Raw genomic sequence first — 26,293 nt, forward strand, 5'->3', positions numbered from 1 at the left:
CACTCTCTCATTCGACAAGTGTACCACAGGACATAAATCCAGAAAGATAGATGGTTTGACAATGTAACAAGACCTGGATGCAAAGCCAGGCTCTGCTCTTTATCTGTTCAATTTTGTCAACCCTAAAATGGCGATACTCAGTTCTTATGACTGCGTAAAGTGCTTGGAACATAATGGACAGTTAATGAGTGTTAGGTTTCTCCTCTGCAAACATGCTTTCTTTCAAATATGCTTTGTGCTCCATGGGACTGTGGTTTATTTATAAAATTTATTTTCTAATCTCTATCTTTAAAGGAGTAATTGCCTATGTTGAGGTGTTTGGTGGCATGAATCAAATACTTAGAAGGAAACAAAGAAGGAAGGAAGGAAGGAAATAAAGAAGGAACGAAGGAAAGGAAGGAGGGAGGGAGGGAGAGGGCGAGGGAAGGAAGGAACACCTACAAGACTCTTTTAATTCTACAAGAAGGATACAGATGAATATATTCTGCTATCAGGAATATCAGGATATCAGGAACAGTACCTTCAATTGTTTTTCAAAGCCTCATCATGGAAACTCTCCTGGTATGAACATTTGTGTCAGAACACGAGTCTAAACTGGATTAAGAGAGATTCGTGATTTCTAATGGAAGTCCCATAACTCTAAAAATAAACATGAATTACAGGCACATCACAGCATTCTGAGCCTGTGGCAGATTGAAGTCTAAAATAACAGAGATACTGCATGCTGGCACTGCATGAGATAATATATTTCAAACCAAATTGACATCACAGAAGTGGATGGAAACAAATTTATTGTCATGGCAGAATTGTCAAGGGCTGCATTAAATTCCCTCAAAAAAAAAACCCCAAAATTAGTTTCTAGAAGGAATATTTTCAGTGCTGGGGAACATGGGCTTTGACTATGAAAAGGTGCCAATTTGGGTACATGAGGCAGAATGGAAAGATGAGGCCAAGTGAAAATTCTTTGTAAGTGAAAATAATGACTCTGGGGTAAGGGATCATTAGGGCTTTATCATATTTTACTTTCCTAGTACACTGCAATTTTTAATTTATTTCCTACAAGCTGGTTGGGAGTGATATAATCACTCTTTTTGTATTAGAGATGAAAATAAACCTAGGCATTTTGTCTGAACTCACCAGCAATTGAAGTGTATTTATGAAAATAGAACAGAGGTCATATGACTTTAAGCATAGTATGGCCATGACCTGTTTAAAGCCATTTACTGGCTCTTTTTTTTTTTTCCCCTGTAGTATCAAAGCTGAGCATAAGAGTGAAAGTAGGTTTACAGAACAATCATGTAAAAATTATAGCATTCCCACGTACCACTCCATTGTTGACACTTTGCTTTCGTGTCGTACCTTTGTTACAACGGATGAAAGAATATAAAAATACTACTATTAACCATAGTCCATAGTTTATGCTAGGTGTATTTTTTCCTACATAACACCCTATTATCGACATCTTTGTCAATAAACATTTGTTATAATTCATGAAATAACATTCTTATACTTGTGCTATAAACTGTAGTCCACTGTCTACAATAGGGTTCACTGTGTAATACAATCTGTTTTATATTTTACATTTTTATATCAGTGTTAAAAACTATCCCATTAACACACAATAATAATTACAATAACAATAAATCTGCTTTGTTCCATGGTTACACTCCCCTACTCCACCCTTATTTCTTTTTTTCCTTTTTTTTTTTTAGATTTATTTATTTAATTCCCACCCCCCCACCCCCCCGGTTGTCTGTTCTCTGTGTCTATTTGCTGCGTCTTGTTTCTTTGTCCGCTTCTGTTGTCGTCAGCGGCACGGGAAGTGTGGGCGGCGCCATTCCTCGGCAGGCTGCTCTTTCTTTCGCACTGATCCACCCTTATTTCTGTTTCTTCCTCAATCTTTAGGGATTTGGGATGATGCCCACTCTGACTGCTTCAGGCTCAGAGGGGACGTAGATATTATGGGGCAGAGGAAAGGAATTGTTTTGCTTGCAGTTGACGATACTCCTTGTTTTGGAGATGGGACTGGCCCATTGTCATCATTTTGTTATTGTTCAGGGCAAGCCCAAAGAATTGGAGAGTAGATGTTGGTGCCATATATTCTGGGTTTCAGGGCTCAACCAGCATATGAACAATCTGAAGATTTAAGTCTCTCAGAAATATATTTAACAGGTACACTGAAAATTATAGGTTCAAATAAAAGGAGTAGCAGACTCATGATTAGGGGAATTATAAATCAGTATAATTATGTTATATTGGGGAAATAGATTTTCATATAATCCCAAATAGGACCCACCGAGGGGGTGTTGATTTCACAAAGTACGTGACTTGCCTGTGGCATCTGGATATCCCTAGCATGATTGTTCTGTAAACCTATATCTTGTCTAATTTTAAAAATTAAAAAAAATAATAGGATGTATTTTACAGGCCTGTATATTGGATGTTTTAAATGAACTAATGTGTGAATTGTTTCCTTCAGTGCCTAGAACATAGAATCTCTCAATAAATCCTGGCTAGGACTGTCAAAAAAAGTAGTTATTAAAAAGTATTATCATTAATTGTAACAGATGTTCCTCACTGATGTTAGGTGTTGGTGGTAGGTGCTTTATGGGAATCCTGTATTTTATGCATGATTTTCCTGTAAACCTATAATTTCTCTAATAAATATATTTTCTTAAAAATGAAAAAGAGAATGAAAGTAAAACACCAGCAACCTTCACTTTAAGGGTTAGTGTTAATGCTTAATGTGTATATACTATAGTATATCAAACTGAAAACTGTGAACTAAGAATAGTACACTTGGATTCATGAGGCCTGCTTCAGTTTTAGCTTCATGATTAGCTTTGGCCAAGTCAAGGATGGTAATATCAGACTTACCCCTCATACAGAATTGTCTGGTGCGTCAAATGAGACAATACATAATGGGAAAGTTCTTTTAAAATGTTAAAATGCTATACATATTTCTTTTTGCTGTCATCAAAACCTTCACTAGAGTTCTACTACATTTTCAGGATGTTTTGGACTTTAAGCCTCCTTTGCTTTACAGATTTCTTTTCAAGTTAACCAAATGTCATATTTAAAAAATATTATCAAGATTAGGTAGCATGTACTCTTTTTTAAAAATTTCTAAAAATTTTTATTTTTCATTTTTTTTCTTTATTTTCTTTTAAATGTTACATGCAAAAAATATGAGGTCCCCATATAACCCCCACCCCACCCACGCCACCCCTCCCACATCAACAAACTCTTCCATCATCATGGCCCATGCACTGCACCTGGCATACATTCTGGAGAACCGCTGCAGCACATGGACAGTGGTCCACATTGTAGTCCACGTTCCCCCCAGTCCAGCCAGTGGGCCACGACAGGACACATGTACTCTTAGCAGTATTCATCCTTGTGTGACAGATCGGTAATTTCAAAAATAACCTATGAAACAAGGATGTTCATAAAGGTGATATTTGTAAAATAAAAATATTTTTAAAAGCCTAATTGTTCAATAATAAGGGGATAAATTAATAAGCTATGGCATATCCACAACATGGTCATTATTACAATTTTTTAAAAAGGACATGGGCATAGTAAAATTATTTAACTATTTGTATGGCACAGGGGCTAACTTTTCAAAATGAATGCTGGACATTATGCTGGAGTAGGGTTCTGGAACACTTTGTCAATGTCAGGCATATTCCTTTAGTTGCAGAAATGGGACTCTGAGGGTTACCAGAGGCAGGGCCAAGGTAACAAGTTTTGTAGGGTTGTATGGACGGGTTTGGGTGGCAACCATTTCCAACCACTGTGGAAGTATTTCAATATTTTAGTAACTGAATGTTTGTACTATGAATTCCAGCTGCATATCTGCCTGTATGGGAGTTCGAAAGTGTAAGGTACAAAACTATGTGTAGTATTAGCCTATTAAATTGTATTTATACAGAAGATGATTTTATATGTCTTTCTTTATTTTTGCCTATATTTTCCAAATTTTCTACAAGAAATTTTTGACACTTGGTTTATTCACAGGCTTTTGGTATTACAATCTAGAATTGATAAGAACTTTTTTTCATGATTACAGGTAAAATGTGCAAGAGAGTCTCCTGGTTATGTCCATAGGAGCGAAATAGATAGGTTATAGGGTGTGTGACTGCTCAACTAAATTACTTTTCAAAGCCTTTGTGATAACTGACATCCAGTCAACAGTGTATAAATGATCCCAATGATAGATATTCTCTTGTACTTGGTATTGTCAGATTTAATTTTTTCTCTTATTACTGGGTATGTTCATTTTACATTGTAAATTTGATTAGCATTTTCTCATCTATTGAGTGACCTTATAGTTTTCCTACTTTATGAAGGGTGTCAAAAGAAATGAATCACCAATAATTATCAACATAATGCGTTTACTGAAAGCAGACTGTTTGAACTTAACGGGGTGATTGCAATCTGAATTAAGAGTCTCATATGGTTAGTTAGTTACATTGGCTTGTAAAATCTATTAGGGGATTTCCAAAAGGGAAGTTTCAGTAGTTGATTGACATTTAAGTATCTTTTCATAATGGAGGATTTTACAAAACAGGGAATAACCATAAATTGGTTATTATAACACACTCGTTTAGTTTTGATAGTTATCTATCAGCTTATTTCCAATTGTTGCTTAAATTGCAAATTTTGTCTCTGTTTTTGTTTTTGTTTTGGAAAGCCCTGCTTTTATTTTTGACTTTTGGCAAAAGTTCCCTACCACTTAGCAGAAATAGGTCACTCCCAGCATTGCCAAGTCAGGCAGCCAATTTATTTTACTTAACAAGGACTCGTTTGTTTCTCTTTATTGTTTTTACATTTGTTATTTCTTAATTTATTTGTAAGATTATTTATACATTCTTAAAATTATTTCATTGCTGCTTATATGTTTGCAAATATCTTGTCCTAATTTATAGCTTGTCTAATAATTCTCAGGTTTCTTTTACTGAGTAGAATTTTCTAACAGAATTCAAATTAATTTATCAACTTTGCTTTATGGTTACCACTTTTTAAGTATCATTTTTAAAATCCTTTCCTACCGCAAGATCAGAAAAATAGTCACCTTCTGTTTTTATGATGATTTTAAAGTTTTCCTTTTGATATTTATGTTCTTAATCCATCTGTAGTTGATTTTTGTTTACGGTTGAAGTAAGAATCAATTTTTCACATACAATTCAGAAGGATTAATTAAGTAGACCTTCCTTTTACCAATAAGCTGCCATTTGCAGGCATCTTTCATTTATTAACATTCTGTATATATGTGTGCTTTTCTTTAAGCTCTCTGTTCCTTTCTATTGGTTTATTTGCCTTTTCCTGCATCTGTATAACACTGTCTTAATTACTATAGCTACATAAAAACATCCTGGTATCTAGTAGAGAAATTCCCCTTCTCCATTCTTGGCTATTCTTGGCCCTTTGCTTTTCTGTCTATAGTTTAGAATGCTCTCATCAAGTTAAACACACACACACAAACAACCTGTAGGAATTTTAATAATTCCATTGTTTCTATAGAACAATTTCAGAAGTATTAATATTTTTATGATGTAATCTTTCAATACACAAAGAAAAAACAATGCTATTTCTATTTCTTATGATGGTTTAAAAGGCCTGTCAGAAAAGTTATATAATTTTCTATGTATAGGTCTTGTACATAATTTGTTTTATTTATTCCTAAGGACTTTATATTTTTTAGTGCTATTGTAAATTTTTTAAAAATTATGTTTTCTAGTTTCATGTTGCTAGAATACAGCAATTTTTACATTGCTTTTAGTATAGCTATCTTACTATCCTCTTATTATTTCAAACAATTGATCTGTAAGGTTTTTAGTTTTATTACATTAAAAAATGTTTTATTACATTAAAAATGATCTTCAAAATAATGACAATTTTATATCTAATCTTATGCCTTTAATTTATTTGTCTGTGTTTACACTGCCTAGGACCTCCAATATAATGTTGAAAGAAGTGGAGATAATGGGCATGTCTGTCTTTATAGCAATCCTTCTAATGCTTCCTCATCTGGGTTTAAAAAATACTTATCCTTCCATTCCCAGTTTTCTAACAGTTTTATCATGAGTTGGTTTTGAATTTAATCAAATATTCATCTCATTTAATTCATTCATTTAGACTGAAAATGATATTTATAGATTTTCTAAAATGAACCCCATCTTGTGATTCTGAAATAAACTCAGGCTGATACATTATGCTTTTATACCTTCTTAAATTGGCTTTCTAGTATTTTTTATTTTATTTTTAATTTTCTGAGAATGTTTAGACTACATAAATGTTACATTAAAAATATAGGAGATTCCCATATACTGCCCTCCTCCCCCAATTTCCTAACAGCTTTCATTAGTGTGGTACATTTGTTACAACTGATGAACACATATTGAAACATTGCTACTAACCATGGTCTGTAGTTTAATTATAGTTGACACTTTGTACCACACAATTTTATAGGTTTTGATGAAGAGTATAATGGCCTGTATTCACCATTGCAACATCATGTAGGACAATTCCAGTGTCCCCAAAATGCCCCATGTTACACCTATTCTTCCCTTTCCCTCCCCTCAGAACCTCTGTTGGCCACTGCCTTTTTATCAGTGATACAAGTTCATCCATTGCTAGAATAATCATAAGTCTATTTTAGTCCATAGTTTAATCCCCCCCCCCCCATGTTTGTTCATTCCTCAATCTTGAGGATTTGGAGATGGTGATGCCCACTCTGTTTCTATTGAGAGAGGACTTAGATCCCATGGGGCAGATGGATGGAACTGTCTTGCTTGCAGTTGTAGATACTCTGTTTTTTGGGATGAGCAGTGTCCATCATCATCTTTTTCTTAGTTGTCCTGGGCGAGTCCAATGTCCTGGAGAGTAGATATTAAAGTTCTGCTGAGATTCAGGGCTCCACCAGCATATGAACAGACAAAAGATTTAAATCTCCAAAACATATATTTAATGAGCATAATGTTAATTATAGGTTCAAAGAAAAGAGGCACAAGAGTCATGTACAGGAAAATTATAAATGAATCTAACTCTGTTACATTGAGGAGCATAAATTCCAAAGTAAGACCCACTGACATGAATCCAGTTTCCGCTTCAGTCCAGAATTCCTGAGATTGTCTGCGCTGCCTATAGTTGTCAAGATGTCCCTAGAGCCCTCAGGAATCCTGCTGTTTGAGATAGTTTACTGTGGCTGTCAATGAGATCCTGCTGAGATATGTATAAGAGTAACCTCTGGAATGACCTTCCTGACTCACTTAGAAATCCCTTAGCCATAAAAACTCATTTGTATTTAATATTTCCCCCTTTTGATCAAGGCCTTTTTCCAGATTTTTCCTTGTGGAAAATTTTAAAATTACTACTTCATACTCTCTAATATTTAAGGAATATTTAATCTTTCTGTGTCTTCTTGAGTCCGTTTTTCTAAATTTTTAAAGAATGTTTGCTTTGCACTTAAGTTCTCAAATTTATTGGCTTTTGGTTAAATTCCCTCATTTTCTTTCTCTTTTATTTATCCTTCCCCTCTCCATGCGGCTTTTTGCTTGCTGTCTGCTTTCTGTGTCCATTCATTGCGCGTTCTAATGTGGTTTTTTTTGTTTTGTTTTGTTTTTGTTTTTGTTTGTTTTTTGTTTTTTTTTTTTGCTTGTTTCCCTTTTTGTTACATCACCTTGCTGAGCTGGTTCTCTGTGGTGCTTGTGGCTGGGCAGCACTCCGTGGCACTTGCAGGTAAGCCTGCCTTTATAAGGAGGCCCCAGGATGTGAACCCAGGGCTTCCCTTATGGTAAACAGGAGCCCAGCTGATTGAGTGACAACCACTTCCCTCCCTCATTTTTCTTTTAAGTATCTGCTTCATGCAAAATATAATATATTTTCTCACCTTTTCCCCCTTCTCCAATTATACCAAATTTTTTCCCTACTTTGTTAGAATTTGAAAGATTAATTTTCCTTTTGTTGATTCTATTATTTTGAAAAATTCATTTATATTTCCCTTAATTTTATGATCTTTCCACTTCTTTTAGATTTTTTTGTTTTATCTCTTTTATCACTAGCCTTTGACAGTATATAATTCTTCTAATAGAAGAAGCACTACTGTTATTGCATCATATCAGTTTTGATATTAATTTTAATATTAACTAATAGCAGTTTTAATTATCATCTAATTCTAGATACTTAAAATATTATTATGATATCATTCTTGACCTATGAGTTATTTTAAAGTTTATTTTTAAAAACCTTCATAGGCAGGAATTTAAAATTTATCCTTTTGTTATTAACTCCTAAATGAAATGTATTATCAGATATCATAGTCTCTATTATATATATTCATAAAAAATTGTCAAAACCTGATTTGTTTCAGAAGATGGTCAGTATTTGTTAATGTTTTATGTGTGGTTGAACAAATTCTGTGCTGTAGTTGTTGAGTATAGATTTCTCTTAGTATATATATGAGGAATGACAAACTTTTGGTGCCCAATGGCCATGAGAACATGATTCCTTCCCTTTCCCTTTGGATGGGTAGGCAAGGAACAGGACAGAAACTGGAGCTGAATTAATATCAGCAGTTTTGGCTTTTAAATGTCCTAGCTGAGCCCTGAGGTCTGTTTAAGATTACCTCCTGGACTATGAATCATGTGACAATATGCTATGACAACATGCCCCATGAAAATATGTTAATTGTGTTGTTCAGAGCATCTACAATTTTTATAATTTTTTTCTGTTTGACCCACCTTAATAGAAGTATACTACAAAATCTCCCACTAATAAGATGATTTATTAATTTCTGGTTATATCCTAGCAATTTTTGCTTTAATTTATGTATTTGGTGTGTACGTATTTGAAATTGTTATATCTTCCTGGTGAATTGGACATTGTATAATTATGTGATGGCTCTCTTTATCTCTAATGATATATCTTTTTGTGAAATTAAATAGTTATACCCTCATTCTTTGGGTATTTGTTTTATGAATCTTTCCATTCTTTTGCTTCCACACTTCTAATCTGACAATTTCTTTTACCTCTCAGCTTTGTCTATTTACATTCATTATAAGTATAAATTTTACATATTAAATATTTTATATAGGAATATTTGAACTTATATATATCATCTTCCTTTAAAAATAACAATTTGCCCTTTTTCTGTGTATCTTATTTCTTCATTCTTGAGTTTTAAATAGATTCCTCAAAAAAGAAAGTTGCTGGGTATATAGTCAGAAGAATTGAAAGCAAGGACATGAACAGATATATGCACACAGTGATGAAAGATACAGTGTCTAAAATTTTTTATTTTTTATTTCTAATTGTTTTACTTTTTTTGTATTTTATTGGTTATTTTTTGTTTTTGGAGAGATTTTGGATCACAGAAGGGTCACAGCAGTGGCATGGAAGGATCACTGGTGTGCAGTACCAGTGATGTGGGGATGCATGGGAAGGGGTTCACTTAGGGCATATCTCTAAAACATGGGAATATGTCAAGTGTTTTTTTTTTTAAGATTTATTTATTTATTTATTTATTTCTCTCCCCTCCCCCCCACCCCGGTTGTCTGTTCTCTGTGTCTATTTGCTGCATCTTCTTTGTCCACTTCTGTTGTTGTCAGTTGCACGGGAATCTGTGTTTCTTTTTGTTGTGTCATCTTGTGTCAGCTCTTCATGTGTGCGGCACCATTTCTGGGCAGGCTGCACTTTCTTTCACACTGGGCAGCTCTCCTTATGGGGCACACTCCTTGCATGTGGGGCTCCCCTACATGGGGGACACCCCTGCGTGGCAGGGCACTCCTTGCGCACATCAGCACTGCTCATGGGCCAGCTCCACAAAGGTCAAGGAGGCCCGGGGTTTGAACCATGGGTCTCCCATGTGGTAGACGGACGCCCTAACCACTGGGCCAAGTCTGCCGCCTTCAAGTGTTCATGGGACATTATTTTGGTGAGTGGAGATCCACACAATAACCAAAAATATATTGAATTCCCATCCTGGAGAGTTCTGCTACATTCTCTATTAGGACAGTAAGAATCATCCCCTGTGTGCAAGGACAATGTCTTGTAAAGGAAAATAGACAATTATGCCAGGCCCTTGATATTGATGATTGTACTTATGAACTTTTGCTTGTGAAATTGAAACTTAGCCTAGTATTGTATACTGCCTAAGTGTTACATCTTGAAACCTCCTTGTTGCTCAAATATGGCCTCTCTCTAAGCTAAACTCAACATATAAACACACTACCTCTCCCACCCTGGGCACCCTGTGTGGGACATGACTCCTGGGGATGAGCCTCCCTGGTGTGGATGAGAGGGAAGAATAGATGTAATACAGGGCATTTTGGGGACATTAGTTTTGTCCTGCATGACATCACAGTGATGGATACAGGCCATTATATATGCTGTCATAACCTACAAAATTGTGCAGGACAAAGTGTAAACTTTAATGTAAGCTGTAGTCCATGATTAGTAAAAATGCTTAAATATGTTTTCATCAATTGTAACAAATGTACCACACTAATGAAGGATTTTGTTAATGTGGGAAAGAGTGGAAGGGGGAGGGAGGGAGGGCATATGGTCATCCCTTATATTTTTTATGTAACATTTATGTAATCTAAGACTTCTTTGAAAATAAAAATAGAAAAAATAAAGTTAGAATCACTCATGCCCTTTATTTCCCTCCCATTCCTTTAATCATCTCCAGTTAGATTTTTGTTCCATCTTATTTGGAGTTATTTGATAAATATAAATATTAATATATAATTATTACAGTCTTAGTTTCTTCATTTTTAACAGTAAAATTTAATAGCATATATTTAATCACCCTTAATTCCTATATTGTTTACAGCTTCTCCTGTGTTTGTATCTTTTCTTATTTGACTACTTTTCCCAAAGCTATTCAATGTGGCCTTTTGGGGTGAATTTTTTGAGGACTTTTATGCTTGAGAATATTTTTATTAAACCTTCAAATTTGAATGAAAATTTGTCTGGGTATAAAATTCAATAGTCAAAGTTCTTTTCTTTTGATATTTTAAAGCTATTATTTCATTCTCTTTTTGTATTCATGTTTGCTGTTGGGAAATGTGATATCGCACTGATTCTTTTCTTTTGTAGGGAATCTGCTCTTTCTTTCTGGAAGCTTTGTTTTTGATATTCTTAAATTGTATTATGATGTATCCAGGTGTGGTTTAACCTCTCCTATAGGACAATCTATATGTTCCTTCAATATGAAGGTATTCATCTTCTTTAACTTTGGGAAAATTATAATAATTATTTTCTAAAGATCTTCTCCTCACTATATTTGTATTTTGTTCTTTCTTGGAATCTATTATCCAGATATTGGCCCTTGTCATTCTGTTTTTCATTTCTATTAGATATTCTTTTTATGTTTCTGCTTTATTATTCCTTTCCCTATTCCAATTAAGACACTTCCTAGAATTTCTAGAAAGAATTCACTAGTCCATTCCTCAGGTATATCCATTTCAGTATTTACTCCTCTGTTGTGTTAGCAAATTTTTAATTATTACCTTTTTTGCTTAATATTTCCATTTGTACTTTTAAATTATGTTATATTTTTATTTTACACTATTAATTTATTCCTTTATTTCCTTTGATGTATTTGTCATACTTATTTTTAAATTCTTGTGATATTTGTTCTAATGCTTTCTTTTCTTTCCAGTGATATATGTTGTCCAACTCTTGAACTTGTTATACTCAAATGACTCATTATTTTGGCTCACGAGTATATATTCAACTGAAATATTAGCTACTTTTTCTGATAATGTATACCGGATATGACTGGAATCCAGTAAGCTCAGGAGAGAGGAGGTGGTGAGCCATAGTTTAGAAAGTACCTGAAACCATAGTTAACCCTCTTATTTGGGCAGTCTTTTGCTTCTTGATTTCTGTCGGGATTTCTGTTTGTTTTGAGGAGAGAAACAACATATTTTGAAAGCCAAATATAAATCTTTGCCTTCATAAGTTCTTTATTTATTTTATGCTTAAAGGATAATTGGACATACTTAGTTTCCAATATTTTCTATTCTATAAATAAAATATATTTAATCCTTTAACCTGGTGGAAATTAATTTTTGTGTGATTAATTATTGATTGCCATTTGGTAAGCAGTTCATAGAAATGAATTATTGAAGTCTCTTTTAATATATCCTCTTCCAAAGCAGCATCAATTATATTTGTTATCCTTTAATGGCACATAATGATAAAAATAAAAATTATGTGACTAGCATTTATAGGTATTATTCCTTCGCAGTAAGAGTTTTTTAGGGGGAAAAATGCAATCAAAATGCATTTGAAATCTTGGTGATGTAAGATTGGCAAAGATTAAATTATATTACCCAGTATGGTGTGAAATGGAGAAAGAGGCATTCATAAACTCTCTTTAGATTGAAAATTGTTACAACCTTTAAAGTGAAGGGAAATTGGCAGTGCCAATTGAAAACAGAACATACATATTTTTTTTGATCCAGAAATTCCACTTCTAGGACTCTAATACTGCATAATTTGTAATAGCCAAAGATTACTTCCTAATTTCTAACAATTTGGGAGTTTATAGAAAGGTTAAAGATATGACAGCTTTGCTGTCTCTCTTCATGAAAGGTTTCCAAGAGAGATTGTTAAGTGAAAAAACAAAAACAAGATTATATATGGTAACATGCTCCAATTTATATTAAAAAGTATGTGGATTGGAATAAAAAAATCTATAATAAAAAGTATAGTGGAAATAATTTGTACAAATGTCTATAGTCTATAAGGATGCTTTTCTTTAAAATGGTTTCATGAGTTATTCAAGTTTGACCGAAAAAATGCTATAGCAGATTTAAATGGTAAGGTTGCAGGTTATCTTTTTAAAAAAATCTTGTCAATAATTTAACAGCCATCTCTTCACAATGAAGTATGTATACATTCTGTAAATACTACACAAAATGTCCTTCAAATTATATGAATTATTTGTGCCATTTTTATGATGGGCCACATCAGAGTCACATGAGTTTTCCTCTAACAGCTTATGCAAATCCCACCTGAGTCTCAGGATATTTTGTCCTCTGCTAGAATGCTTTGGAATTGTTGGTTTATTGGGTTTGGATTATTGGTAAAGAGAGAGAGTTCCTGTGCATATAACTCATATGAAAAATGAGAAACAACCCAAATATTCACCAATTTGAAAGTACCTAAATAATGCATGTTTTAGCATACTATAAAGTATCGTGATGCAGACCAATATGCACTCACCTGACAAGATGTTCAAGACCTATTGTTAATGAAAAAATAAAAAATAAGAAAACAAGTTGTGGAACAATATGTGAAATATGATCCCATAAGTATAAAAAATAGCTTTCTCCTATTCTATATGTATAATATCATATGTATCTCCTTTTTATCTCATTCTATATTTATATCTATCTATATATATCATCTTCTCTCTGTGTAACAGTAATTAAAGAGAGAGTAACAGGATTAAGACCCAACCTCATTCAACTGGGTCACACCTTAACTAAAAATATCTTTAAAAGGCCCTATTTACAATGGGTTTACTAAGTACATAGGAATGGATTATGATTAAGAACGTGTCTTTTTTTTCCCTGTTGTGCATAATTCAACCTATCACATCATTAAAGAAACGGAAGGGTAAAGAGATAGTAAAGCATTCTTTTTTGTTTGTTTGCTTTAAATTATTAAATAGCTTCATTTTTATTACTTAAGCAACTTGGACAAATCATTTATGGTTTCTGAGACTTGCCTTCTTTCCTAAATCTAGAAGAGTCATTAGTTGCTTTTTTCCTCAAAGTCACATTATTCACTGTATATAAATAATCATTCAAAAATGTTCTTAAAGTGTCTCTAAGAAAGGAAATATATAAAGTGATAGTATCATTTGAGTTTTATAGTAAGATGAGGACTTAGACAGAAATGATTAATCTGTCATTACGAATTGGAAGAAAGGCCATTCTTGTTTTAAAGTGGCAGAGAACTTGACAAACTTGAGTACTGAATGCACATGGAACACAGAATTTGAAAGTGACAAGCTTGGATATATAGCTGAGGAGATTTCCAAACTAAATGTGGAAAGTGTGGCCTGGTTTCTTATTGCAGCTTACAGTAAAATGTGAGAAGAAAGGGATAAGCTGTGAACTAAACTCCTGGACACAAAGAAACCAGAAATTGATCGGAAATCCTGAGCTTCCAGAAAATGAGCCCCCAGGGAATGGTGCTACATGCAAGGATTTAACTGAACATGAAACCAGTCAGTCATTTCAGTGCAAGTTAGGACTGGAAATGCGGATATCCGGGAGAGGTATGTCGGAAGTTGTGACTTCATGCAAAACTGACAAGGTTTTTGTCAGATCTTTATGAACAGAACTACTGCCTGCCTGGTCTAAAAGGAAAAGAAAAGGGACAGATTGAAGGAAAACTGACTTCAAAGGCAGAATCATGGAAAATGAGGTCTGGACGGAAGACATCTTCTCAGGCCAAGGGAGTGGACCCACCCATGTATGTGGAAGAGGTGAGTGTGCCTCAGACCTTGGAAAGGTCCTGCCCCATTGTTCAGGAAGTGTGTTACCATTCCAGGTTTCTCAGATGTCTGGGGGATTGTGGAGGGGCTGAATATCACACTAATATTTGATGAGGGTTGAGCCTAGAGTCTACCACCCTGATGCTTGCAGATGTTGGAGCCTTCACCACAGTATTTGGGGAAAGCATGGTTGCCATGAAAGCAGTTGGAAAGGGTGGGGCTACCACACCATCAAGACCAGTGGACAAACAGTTGTTCTCTACGTGACTGTCAGACCTTGAAATATAATGGATTATGCCCTGCAGGGTTTCAGATTGTTTGGAACCTGTGACCCCTATTTTCCTTCCAATTTCTCCCTATGGCAATAGAAATTTTTATCCTGTGACTGTCCCTCCACTGTATATTAGAAGCAGATAACTTGTTCCCTAAGTTTCACAGGTCCACAACTAGAGGGAAATTGTGCCCCAGGACAGACCACGCCTATAACCAATTTTGATGAGACTTTGTACTTAGTATTCTTACTGAAATGACTTAAAGATTTTGGACTATTTTGATGGAATTAATGTATTTGCACTTGGAAAGAGCATGTACTTTTGGGGTCCAGAGGGTGGAGTGTGATGGTTTGAAGCTTGATTATGGCAAGATGCAGTGGGAGAATCAAAATGCAATGCCCTGGTGTGCAGGAAAAAGACTGAGCCAACTACAGTGGAGAATTATCTGTCTCTTGAGAAACATCTGCAATGGTACTGGACTCTGGCAGAGATAAAACATTTGACCATGGGTCCCAAGAGATCATGCACCTCTAATTTCCCATTATGAGCTGGGTTCTATCAGACTTGCCAAGTCATAAACCTACACAAGCCCAGCAGCAACCCATCATAATTAGGAATGGTACATCTGGAATTGAGACTGCAGTGATTAAAATGATACACCCAGTATCAAACAGATAGGGACGCTTTTACACAATGGAGACAGGGAGGAATATATGTAGACTCCAGGCAATCCAATTGGGTCTCTTTTTACTGTCCTACCCCGTTGTAATTGTGAATAGACATGCAGCAACTCTGTCCTGGGAATGATTACCAGAGTCTCAGATTTTCAGGATTGAGACTTGGGGTAATATCAGCAGGTAAGCCACTAAAACCTGCAGAGATGAGACCTAAGTGTGAGGGCAGTATAGAAGGGACAGTGGAGGGGATAGAAAATGAGCACAATTTTAGGCCCCAAGATCACCTTTAGTGACAGGGGCTATAGTCTCTATCACTAACTTTCTTCTTCTATGTTTCCTCTCAGGAAGAAAGGCCCATGAGAAGCTTCTCTTTGAGCCTATGTGGTGATATAGCTCTACATGGCGCAAGGGATGGACTGTGGCATCTATGAGGTGTGATGCTCAGAGGTCCCTTCAGAAGAAAAACTGCTGTGAGGAGAGTATTTTGCTGCCAGCTTCTAACTGCTTTGGGACTGCCACCAGATTCAGGCCAAGGCCATGCTTTCCACAGTCTGCTTCAAGCCAATGAGGAATCGTGGTAGGGGTACTAGAGCAGGACACGTTGTTCTGGGTCTCCCCACCAGCCTGACAGAATCTTTCTTAGAGCTGCATTACAGTCTGAGTTTCTTCCTCCTCAATCCTCCTTTCCCTGTCTCCTTTCACAGAATTGCTTTGGGAGCTGAGATTCTTCCTGTATCCTCCTGTTTCCTATCCTTTTTCTACTTTCACAGGCATTTCCCTAATAAACTTTTTGTACCTCTCACTCAGTCTTTTTTTTTTTTTTTAATTTCTCCCCCCGCCCCCCAGTTGTCTGCTCTCTGTGTCCATTTGCTGTGTGTCCTTCTGTGACCGCTTCTATCCTTATCAGCGGCACCCGGAATCTGTGTTTCTTTTTGTTGTGTCATCTTGCTGTGTCAGCTCTCTGTGTGTGCGGCACCATTCTTGGGCAGGTTGCACTTTCTTTCTCACTGGGCGGCTCTCCTTACGATGTGCACTCCTTGCGTGTGGGGCTCCCCTACACGGGGAACACTCCTGCGTGGCATGGCACTCCTTGCACGTATCAGCATTGCACATGGGCCAGCTCCACACAGGTCAAAGAGGCCTGAGGTTTGAACCGCGGACCTCCCTTGTGGTAGATGGATGCTTCCCTCTCACTCAGTCTTGATGCCTGCTTTCTGGAGGACTCAAACTGACACAATAGTTGTTTTATATTTAATTTAAGTACTGATATACTTTAAAATTTATTATCTTATTATTTGCCTTATAGTTGTCTTAACTTCCCTTATTTCCTATCTGCTCCTTTTGCCCTTCCTTTGAATGATATTATAAATCATTACTTTCACTCTATTTATTACTTTGTTAGTTATACATATTTTTACAATCACTTTAGTGACTCTGGGTCTAGAGATGACAACCTGCATCCTTGAGTAATTGAAATCTAATACAAATGAATACATCTACCACTTCCCAGACAATGCAAGAAGCTTAGCACATTTAACTCCCTTTCTCCGTCTTCCAATTCATGCAGTATTGTTTTTCATAAATTTAACTCCTCAATTTTTCCTCATATTTATTTTAATCTCCACAAAACATCATTACTATTGTTCTATGCAGTCCATATTAATTTACCCACACATTAGTCTTTCCACCTGGATCATTTTCCTTCCATCTAAAGAACAACTTTTTCTATTTCTTTTTAATGAGGTCTGTTAGTGACAAATTCTCTGTGTTTATCTGAACATATTTTTATATCACATTTATTTTTGAAAGATATTTTGGCTGAATATAGAACTCTCTATTAGCAGATTTTTCTTTCAGCTCTTTCAAATTATCGTTATATTCTTTTGCTTCCATTGCTTCTATTCCAAAATCATCTTTCAGGTTAATCATTGCCCCTTTGAAGATTTTTTTTGTCCTTAAATGCTTTCAAGATTTTTGTTTTTAGTTGGCTTTACACACTATAACCATGATGGATGTAGGTGGGTCTATTTCTAGTTCAGCATTATTCCTGCAGTGTAGCTCTTTGAAAGTCCACTCAAAAGCATGGGGTATTTATTAGGATCCTTCTTTTTGTGTAGTCTCTGGATTCAAATTTTTGTACCTACAGCCTTATGAATTGATGAAAAGCTCTACTCAACTTCTCAACTTCTCAGCTGCCATTTTCTGAGTTGGTGATTAGGTCAAGGGGAAGAAATCTTGGCCCCACAGACTCTTAATCTCTTGGCAGCTCTCTGATGCTTTCATACAGATTTTGAAGAAAAATTATCCAGGTTTCCTAGTAGTTCTCAGTTGGAGGGTTGGCCTGAAAAATCTTGTTGCCATTGCTAAAAACCCCTTTGTAATGTACTCAGAGCAGCAGGCAGCATATGGAAATGTCACTCTTTTTGTAATAAAACTCAGAAGTGTGGATTTATTTTAATTTTTTTGTTATGATTGGTGGGTATTTATCTTTCTTCTATTCAAAACATTATCAGCCATGCTCTTTATTATTTAGTTTTGGAACAAATATTAAATATATGTTTAATCTTCTTACTGTATTCTCATTTCATATCATTTGTTTTATGATTTTTCTTTTTCTATAATCTATGATTTTTCTGGGTAAATTCCTCTCTACTATCCACTAATTCACTAATTCTGTCATCACCTGGATCCTTATCGTATCTTTTCTTGTTTTAATGATGGTATTTTTCATTTCTGTGCTTCCAATTTTCTTCTTCCTCTCCCTATACTTGATTCATATTTTCTTGTCTTTGTGGCATAATTATTAATTTTATGTCATGGAGATGAGAGCAAGATTCAGGGAAGAGAAGGGAACTTAATAGAGGACTTTCTAGTATTTGGCACCATTATTTTTTCCTGGAAGTGTTCAAATGGTGAAGAAACTAAGCAAAGCTTTTAGGGGATTAATAGGGTCTGGGTAAATACTGCAGTTTTTCCCTTTATTTTCCTCAGTGATTTGCTGTTAGTATTAGTTGAACTAATCCACTTCAGAAAAGTCACAGAAGTACTTAATACATTTCAACTATTATTATTTCATTGTTTTTGTTGTTATCATCCTCTTTAAAGTGGTTTTAAAATCCTTCTTAGAAGAATGTTTCAATATTTGTTATTGTTTTGGGGCAATGTCTTTTTTAGCTTTATAATGGTCAAGTGCTTTGAAATTTTAATTTTCAAGTTCATCATGTAAAGGAATTGTTTGTGTGTACATGTTTCTTTTTCTCTCTCTCTTCCCATGCACATTTCTATTTTCATATTTTATGATTGCCTTTACCCGGTATGCTGGAGGCCTCATTTTGGAACCAGAAACTATTTTGGTAACTAGGATCTATTATCTTGGGAGCATATCAAAGATTCATTTCCAAAACCAGCAGGTAGCTTCACCCCTGTTTGAAATCTCAATTTCTGCTTCTCTCTCCAGGCAGTGTGGCAGTTTTTAAGAAGACTTGGTTCATGGCAAGGAGCCCCTGCTTACCCCTGGATTTATGCCACAGAATTGACTCTGGTTGTCTAAAATGTGTGTGGCATTATACTTTTTTAATCAGCTACTTAGAAACTGATCATTTAGATATTTGTTTGGGTTCCATCCTGAAGCCCAGTAGATCTGGAGTCCTGACCCAACTGAATTGCATTTCTGGTCCATGACTATCCGGTTAACAACATCTTTAAGCACAAATAATACTTTAAAATACGCATATATTTTATTTATTATAGTTATGTGTTTAAAATAAAGTTGTTTATTTAATAGATAATCTTTTAGATCTACTTCGACTATATTCAAGTATTATTACTATACTTCTCAGTAGTAGTAATAGCAGCTGTAGAAATAGCAGTATAGTAATAGTAATTATTGCAATATTGGCTCACATCTAGCTTTTCCTCATCTAAAAGTCTGAGATTTTTTCTCATATGCACTGTTGTAAAGCCAGCCTTTGATTTTCTCCTTCCCCAGCAGTATTTTTGATACACATTAATGTATTTTTCTAAACAGAAGGGGGAAACAGCTATATTTAGAGTCAGAGGAAAGCTATAGTTTATAACTAACAAAAGAATTAAATTAAATTGTTCACATGTATTAAAGAGTGGGGAAGGAAATAAATTAATCAAGGCACAACAGATATCTTGAGAGCAAAAAATAGATGACATTTTATGAAAACACTTGCAAAAGTGATGCTAAAATTTCTAAAATGCCAACTTGATAATGACACCCCTGTAGTTCATGTGCTTTCATGGTATTTATGTAAAAGAGTTTGAATTTTATTGTTTTGTGGGTTGCATAATTTTGTCCTTTTGTTAAATACATTTTCAAGAACTAAGCATATAAAAGATACTCAGGCATTTTGCCGAAGACATACTACACTGATACTTTGCCAAAATTGGTTCTTTATTAGTACATTCAGAAATGATAAAACAGGCAAGAAATATTTAAGCTGAATGGGGTTCCACCTGGAACATGCACAGAATTAAGCAATTTCTTAAAGCAGTAAGCAATTTCATGAAATAGATTCAAAACAGTGCTTTCTATGCCATGATTTTTCTCATTGGGTTTCTGGTTGAATACCTGTATGTTAGCACATCTCTGAGAGCTTACACTTTGTGATCATTCTTCTATTTCATTTCTGTTGCCTGTTCCTCAGGTGATGAGTTGAGAGTTCCTGGCATTATATCTCCAGAAAACAATAAATGTATCAGGTTCAGTTGCCCATAGTTCTCTGAAAGCATCACCTTCAGTGCCCTTGCATTGACAGAAAGAGGGCCTTGGGTTTAGACTCAGCCCTCCTTCTTTATTCCTACTCAGTCACTCTCTTTGGGGAAGGAGCTGAGCAGTAAAATCTTCCAGAGGCCAAAGGCAGTCTTTAGAACCAAAAGCAAAATATCACAACAATCTGAAATGTGAGATTTCCAATCTTGGGCATATTGGTCAGATGAAGAAGACAACCCCACAAAGGGAGGTTCAGCCTCCTAGCTCTACTGCTCAGGCTCCATAACCAAAGACTTCTGAATAATTAGGCTTGATTGCCAATGTCCAGTGCAGCATGGTCAGCTGCTGTCAGTCCCTCAGTATACCCAGGAAAAGAACACAAAACGATTCTTGTGTATAGTTTAATGGAAGCCACTTTCAAAGGGAATTTTATTTTAGTATTTTTTCCAATCTACTCTCAGCTAGGTTCTTAGCTTTCCAAGAGCACACAATCTGTTCGACTGATATTTTTCCTTGAAAAACTAGAGACACAGTCCTGTTTCTTATGTGCCTGTTACCTTTGAAATAATTATACAAACAGACTTTTTGAAAATCAAGCCATAATTGTGCCTCGAAACTACAAAGTCATCTTTTGGTATAAAATGGGTACATGTTAAAATATGTCCTGTCTTCTAGGTAAAGTCACAGTGACTTGCTTTGCTTAAATTCTCATCTCTTACTCTGAGGTGGAAAGAAACTCTTGTTTACTTCTGAATATCTCCCTTCCAGATTGATATTGATGCATAGAAATGGAACGATGTGGTCTGTACTATGTGACTTAACAGATAGTTACTCGTTTGAGTTGTTAGCTGTGGCTTTACATAGGAACGACATCTCATCCATGCTATGGAGGAAAGCCCATCAGTTTTTTCTTTTAAAATTTGTCTTTTAAATAATTGCCAACTTAGGGAAATGTATCAAGAATAATACAAGGAATGCCATATACACTTCACCCAGATTCACCAATTATTTGCCACAGTTCATCTTCTCTCTCTCTACCTAGACATAGATATAGATATAGACACACATACACATATATGTTCTTTATATCTATATATATATACATTGTATAATCTGTATTTTTTTTCCTTGAGCCATTTGAAAGTAAGATGTAGACATCATATTCTTTCCCCTATATACTTCAATATATATTTTAAGAAAGATTCCCTTGCATAGCCATTTTGGTTATCTTTTGCTGAATAACAAACTAGTCCAAAATTAATGGTGTGAAATAACAGCTATTTTACAAACACATAGAGACAGAAAGTAGATTAGAGGTCACCAGGGGCTGGGGAAGAGGGGAATAGGAAGTTATTGCTCAATGGATATGAAGTTTTTGGTTGGGGTGATGAAAAAGTTCTGGTAATGGATAATGGTGGAGGCAGCAAAAGATTGTGGATGGAATTAATGGCACTGAATTGTACACTTAAAATGAAAATTTTGACAAGTATATGCACACATACAAACACACTATCACAGTGTAATTAAAAAAACCCACAACAGCTATTTAATATTGTTTATGGATTCTGTGGATCAGGTATTTGGAGTGGGAACAGTAGAGATGGCTTGTCTCAGCTTCATGCTGCCTGAGGACTTAACTGGGAAGACTCAAACCCTGAAGGTATCTCAGGCATCTGGAATCTGGAACCATTTGGTGCCTTCTTCATTCACATGTCTGGAATGTCTGAAAATCTAGGCTAAATTGTGACTTTTGCACAGGGCTTCTGCTTGTATCTCTTTGTGTGTCTTTGGTTTCCTCATGGTATGGTGGCCTCAAGGTCTGACTTCTAGCATAGAAGCTTAGAGCACCAAAAGCAAGTGTTTCTGAAAGCTTCAAGGACATTTACATCCTAGCCTCAGAAGTCACAGCATCACCTTTGTTGAACTACATTAGCTGAAGCAGCCACAACTCTGTGAAGATTCAACAGGAGGAGAATTAGACTCCACCTCTCAATGGGAAGAGTTTCAAATTCACAGGTATCTTTATAACCACAACAATAACCAGAGTATAATTACAAAATAAATAAGTTTAAATTGATATAGTATAGTCATCCCATAGGTTCTTGAGTTAGACTAGAATTCTGCCTCTGCCACTTATGAGGTATACAACTTTTGGTAAGCAATCCCATGTCGTCTCAGTTTCTTCACCTCTAAATGAGGTCAGTAATACCTATATCTCTTCAGGTTGCTATAAAGGTTAAAGAAAATAATTGCATGATGAACGATAAGCTTGGCACCTGGTAGTGGTCTCTCTTCTCAAAGAATTAAACACAGCACTGAGTACTCAATAGGTCTGCAATTTAATTGGGAGGCTTTAGAGGTGACTTTGGCCTTCTAAGAAATAAGGAACAGATTCATTATAAACTTAAATTATTGCCTCACTAGTTGTAATTTCCAAAGATTCATCATCTCTTTGTAATATGCAAGATAAGTATCTTCAACCAAGAGAGGGAGTAACATCCCTCCCTCCCTCTTTTTTAAAATACAAATTATGGTCATTTTAACAGGAAAATTCATGCTATCAATCTACTAAAATCATGAAAGTACAAACCCAAAGACCAAGGTTAATTTATGAATCAGGATATCAGGATATGTTTGGCTACAAGTAGCAGAAAATCCAACTCAAAAATAGCATAAGCAGTAGAGACTATTATTTTATACCAGGAAGACCAGAAATAGGGGAGTTCCAGAGTTGATTACTTCATGGCTTGATAATTATCTTAAGGATTCAGTGTCTTTCATGTCTCTGCTGGAGCATCCTCTTGTGTTGGTCTAGATCTCAAAAGGAAATTACCTCATGGAGCCAAGATGGCTGCATTAGCTCCAAATATCACATCTAGACAGGACAATATTCAGAAGAAGAGACTGGATTTTTCTATGAGCTCTTGAATAATGAGAAATCTTCAGAAGCTCTCCTTAAGATACCCTTATCTCTCAATCAGTAGAATTGTGTCACAGGTATATGTCTAAACTACATCAAGAAGAAAAATGGGTCCCTGTAGACAGTTGTAAATTAACTGTATTCATTTCTTGGGACTAGGGTTGGGACTGGGGCCAGAATTTCTTGAAACAATGGCCAATGGGAGGAAGCTGAATGTTTTTTTGGGGAAGGAGGGGTGGGACAATAAGTAGTATTTGCTATTCCAGGATAATTAGATTTTAAGTTACACTTAAGCATGTGAAATTGGAATGAAGAACCTATTTTTGTACATCTACATCCTTAATAAATGCCTGGAGTTCTTTGGAGTGCAATTTTGATAAGTAGTTGGTTTGAAATATAATGGGAATGAGTTAGTAATCAAGAAATATCAAAGGGATTCATTTAACTTTGAAACGTTCTTTTAAATAATAAACTTTTCCAAAATTCTATAAAATTACTCAAATATAATAGTTTTTTAAAAAAAGTATATGTCATTTTTGCATTTATGTTTATTTTTAGTCAGCAGGTAAACTCTAAACAGAAGAATTTGTCTTGATAATTTTAAATTTTCACTATTCAATCTCTCTATAAAATGATGGGTGCAACTATGAATTATTTGAGAACTCAACATAATCACTTCCTTCTAATTTTAATTTGCTTCTGTATTTTTCCCCAAGCTTGCTAGTAATTTTAGGCCACACTTAAAGTAATAGCAATGTCCATTCATTTAGTAATGCTCACAGAAAACAGAGTTTGGAGTATAATTTGGGAAAATGAGAGATCAGCTTCTAATGGCATCATTTCTTTAGTTAAGGCTAGTGTTCATATCAGACAGGGTAGGACAGGTTATGATAAAATAAATAAACCGCCCCCAAATCTCTGTGACTTAAAACAAGAAAGGTTTATAGTCAGGTTATTCCATGTATCCATAAATAGTTGGTGAAAGGCAGGGACCTCTACCTATGTTAGTGACTCAGGGACTCAGGCTAATGGAGCAGCTACACTCTCAAATGTGCCAGAGGGAAAAGGAGCTCTGAGGATCATGTAGTAAAGTAAATGGTTGGTTGGAGGACATACCCACACTTAGGCTCACATTTCATGCATGGGGCCCCAACCCAGGAAGTGCTATCCTATCATGTCCCTGATGATGGAGAGCAAGCATTATTGTGGAGCAGTATTTTTGACAGTTGCAGTGATGTACCAGTGCACATCACAGCATTTCAACAGAAAAGACAGCATACCCCAAAGGAACAATTAGTTTTTGGTTGTGATAAACAAAATGGAAAATCTTCAGCTAGGGCAAGCTGTAACACTGGTGGTTTTACAAATACAGCTTTATGATGGGCAACAGCTTCTGGTCAAACAGACTTGAATTGATGTTGCTTTACAGTCATGTTAAGGATCATGTTTTAAACAGAATGTAGCTGCTTTAATTTACTAAAGGTACTGAAAGCGATATGTCAGAAGTGGGTTGGCTTTTACAATGCAGGTTTATTGGCTTGCAAACTTACAGTTCCTAGACTGAGAAAGTGTCCAATTCAAGGCATAAGGCAATGCTCTTTCTCAGACCAGTAGCAAGCAATCCTGGATTTCTCTGTAACATGGAAAGACAGATGGTGGCATCTGCTGATCTCTGCCTTCTCCTCTGGGCTTCATTGCTTTCAGGTTCTGGCTGCTCTGTTTGTGTCTTTCTCTCTCAGGTTTTGTAGGTTCCCCTCTGAGCTCCTGTGTCTTTTTGTCTGTGTATTCATCCTTTTATAAAGGACTCCAGCAAGAGGATCAAGACCCACCCTGGGTCACGCCCTCCTTAAGTAATCTAATCAAAAGGTCCCTCCTATAGTAGGATCACACCACGGGAATGAATTAGCTCTAAGGACATGATCTTTTCGGCAGTCCACAAAAGCCTTACCCTACCACAGTAGCCTTTTCCAAATCTCCTATGTCTTTGCCTCTTGGGGAAAGTAATACCAAGCAGAAATCCTTGGAGTATATTTCCAACTATTTAATTTCCTCCTCACTTCCTAGTAACGTGTCTTCTGTCCACATTATTCTGACATCCTAGACTGGTAGATTTCCATTTGCAAATGGGATGGTGATCTATTCTAAGAGAATCTAAAATCTTCATTGTTGACATTGATTATAGTGGTCATGCTTGCATGTGTCCAGTAAACAAGCACAATTTATCACCTTTGGTAGATATGGATTCTGAATACTCCTGCCATTTCTCTCCTGCAAGTGAGGTATGGGGTCCTTAACAAATCAGGCTTCAAAGGCAAGAGTGGCAATAGAGAAAGTGTCTCTTTTGATAGGAAATAGGGTGTGGCGTTCAGCCAACCTACTCCATTGGTGATTAATAATACCCAAAGAGTTGAATTCACTTCTACTCTAGGCTTTCTAATAGTTATATATAAATAACAGATATGTATGTATTTCATTTCAGGCAATCCTGAGAGCAACATAGAGAGGTGGCTTTTATTGTCCCTGTTTTTCAACTGAGGAAACTGAGTCTCAGAGAGATTTGTCCAGAGTCAAATGTTATTCAGTGTCTTTGGTCATTATTAAATTTTGGGGATCTAGGATTGATTTTATTATATTTACTGTCCAATTTTTAAAAATTCCCTTAAGATTTTATCTGTGCTTTTACCTTTTTTCCTATTCAGGTACTTCTTTCTACTCAGTGTAATACTGGTTTCAATATACCTTTAAAATCACCCTACTATACTGTATGTGCCTCAGAAATCTCTGAATGATTTTAGACCTCATTCTTTTGCCTTAGTAGGTACTCCATAAATGCTTGTGAATGAACGAGTGGATGAATATAAGGCTCACATGTCTAGCTGAAAGCTGCCACCTCCCTCACATAAGCAAGTCAAGACCAGTGGGGCTGGCTTGAACTTTATAGTCATTTGCCATCAGCATATCAATACGAGCAGAATTAAATATCTGTTCTTCTCAACTAAGTAAAAGAAAAAATTTTTGAATTACTTTTTATGCCCAATTATTTAAAAAATGGAGACTGGTTATAGAAAATCTACAAAACTGAAAAATATAAGTAAGGAAAGAAAAATCAGTATAAATTTCAGAGAGAGTTTTCCCAATCACTGTCTTAATAGGCATTTGTATTTA

General features: G+C 35.6%; 1 long non-coding RNA gene across 1 annotated transcript in view; it reads left to right on the top strand.

Moving 5' to 3' along the window:
* The window catches only part of LOC139436406 (uncharacterized), a 41,619-nt gene extending 25,138 nt beyond the window's left edge, over positions 1-16,481 (top strand). Inside the window, exons 2-3 of the long non-coding RNA XR_011645644.1 lie at positions 14,352-14,512; positions 15,815-16,481. This is a non-coding gene — a long non-coding RNA (uncharacterized lncRNA). The remainder of the gene's footprint in view (positions 1-14,351; positions 14,513-15,814) is intronic.
* Positions 16,482-26,293: the final 9,812 nt, after the last annotated feature.

Source organism: Dasypus novemcinctus, chromosome 2 (assembly GCF_030445035.2).
Source record: "Dasypus novemcinctus isolate mDasNov1 chromosome 2, mDasNov1.1.hap2, whole genome shotgun sequence".
NCBI lineage: Eukaryota > Metazoa > Chordata > Mammalia > Cingulata > Dasypodidae > Dasypus > Dasypus novemcinctus.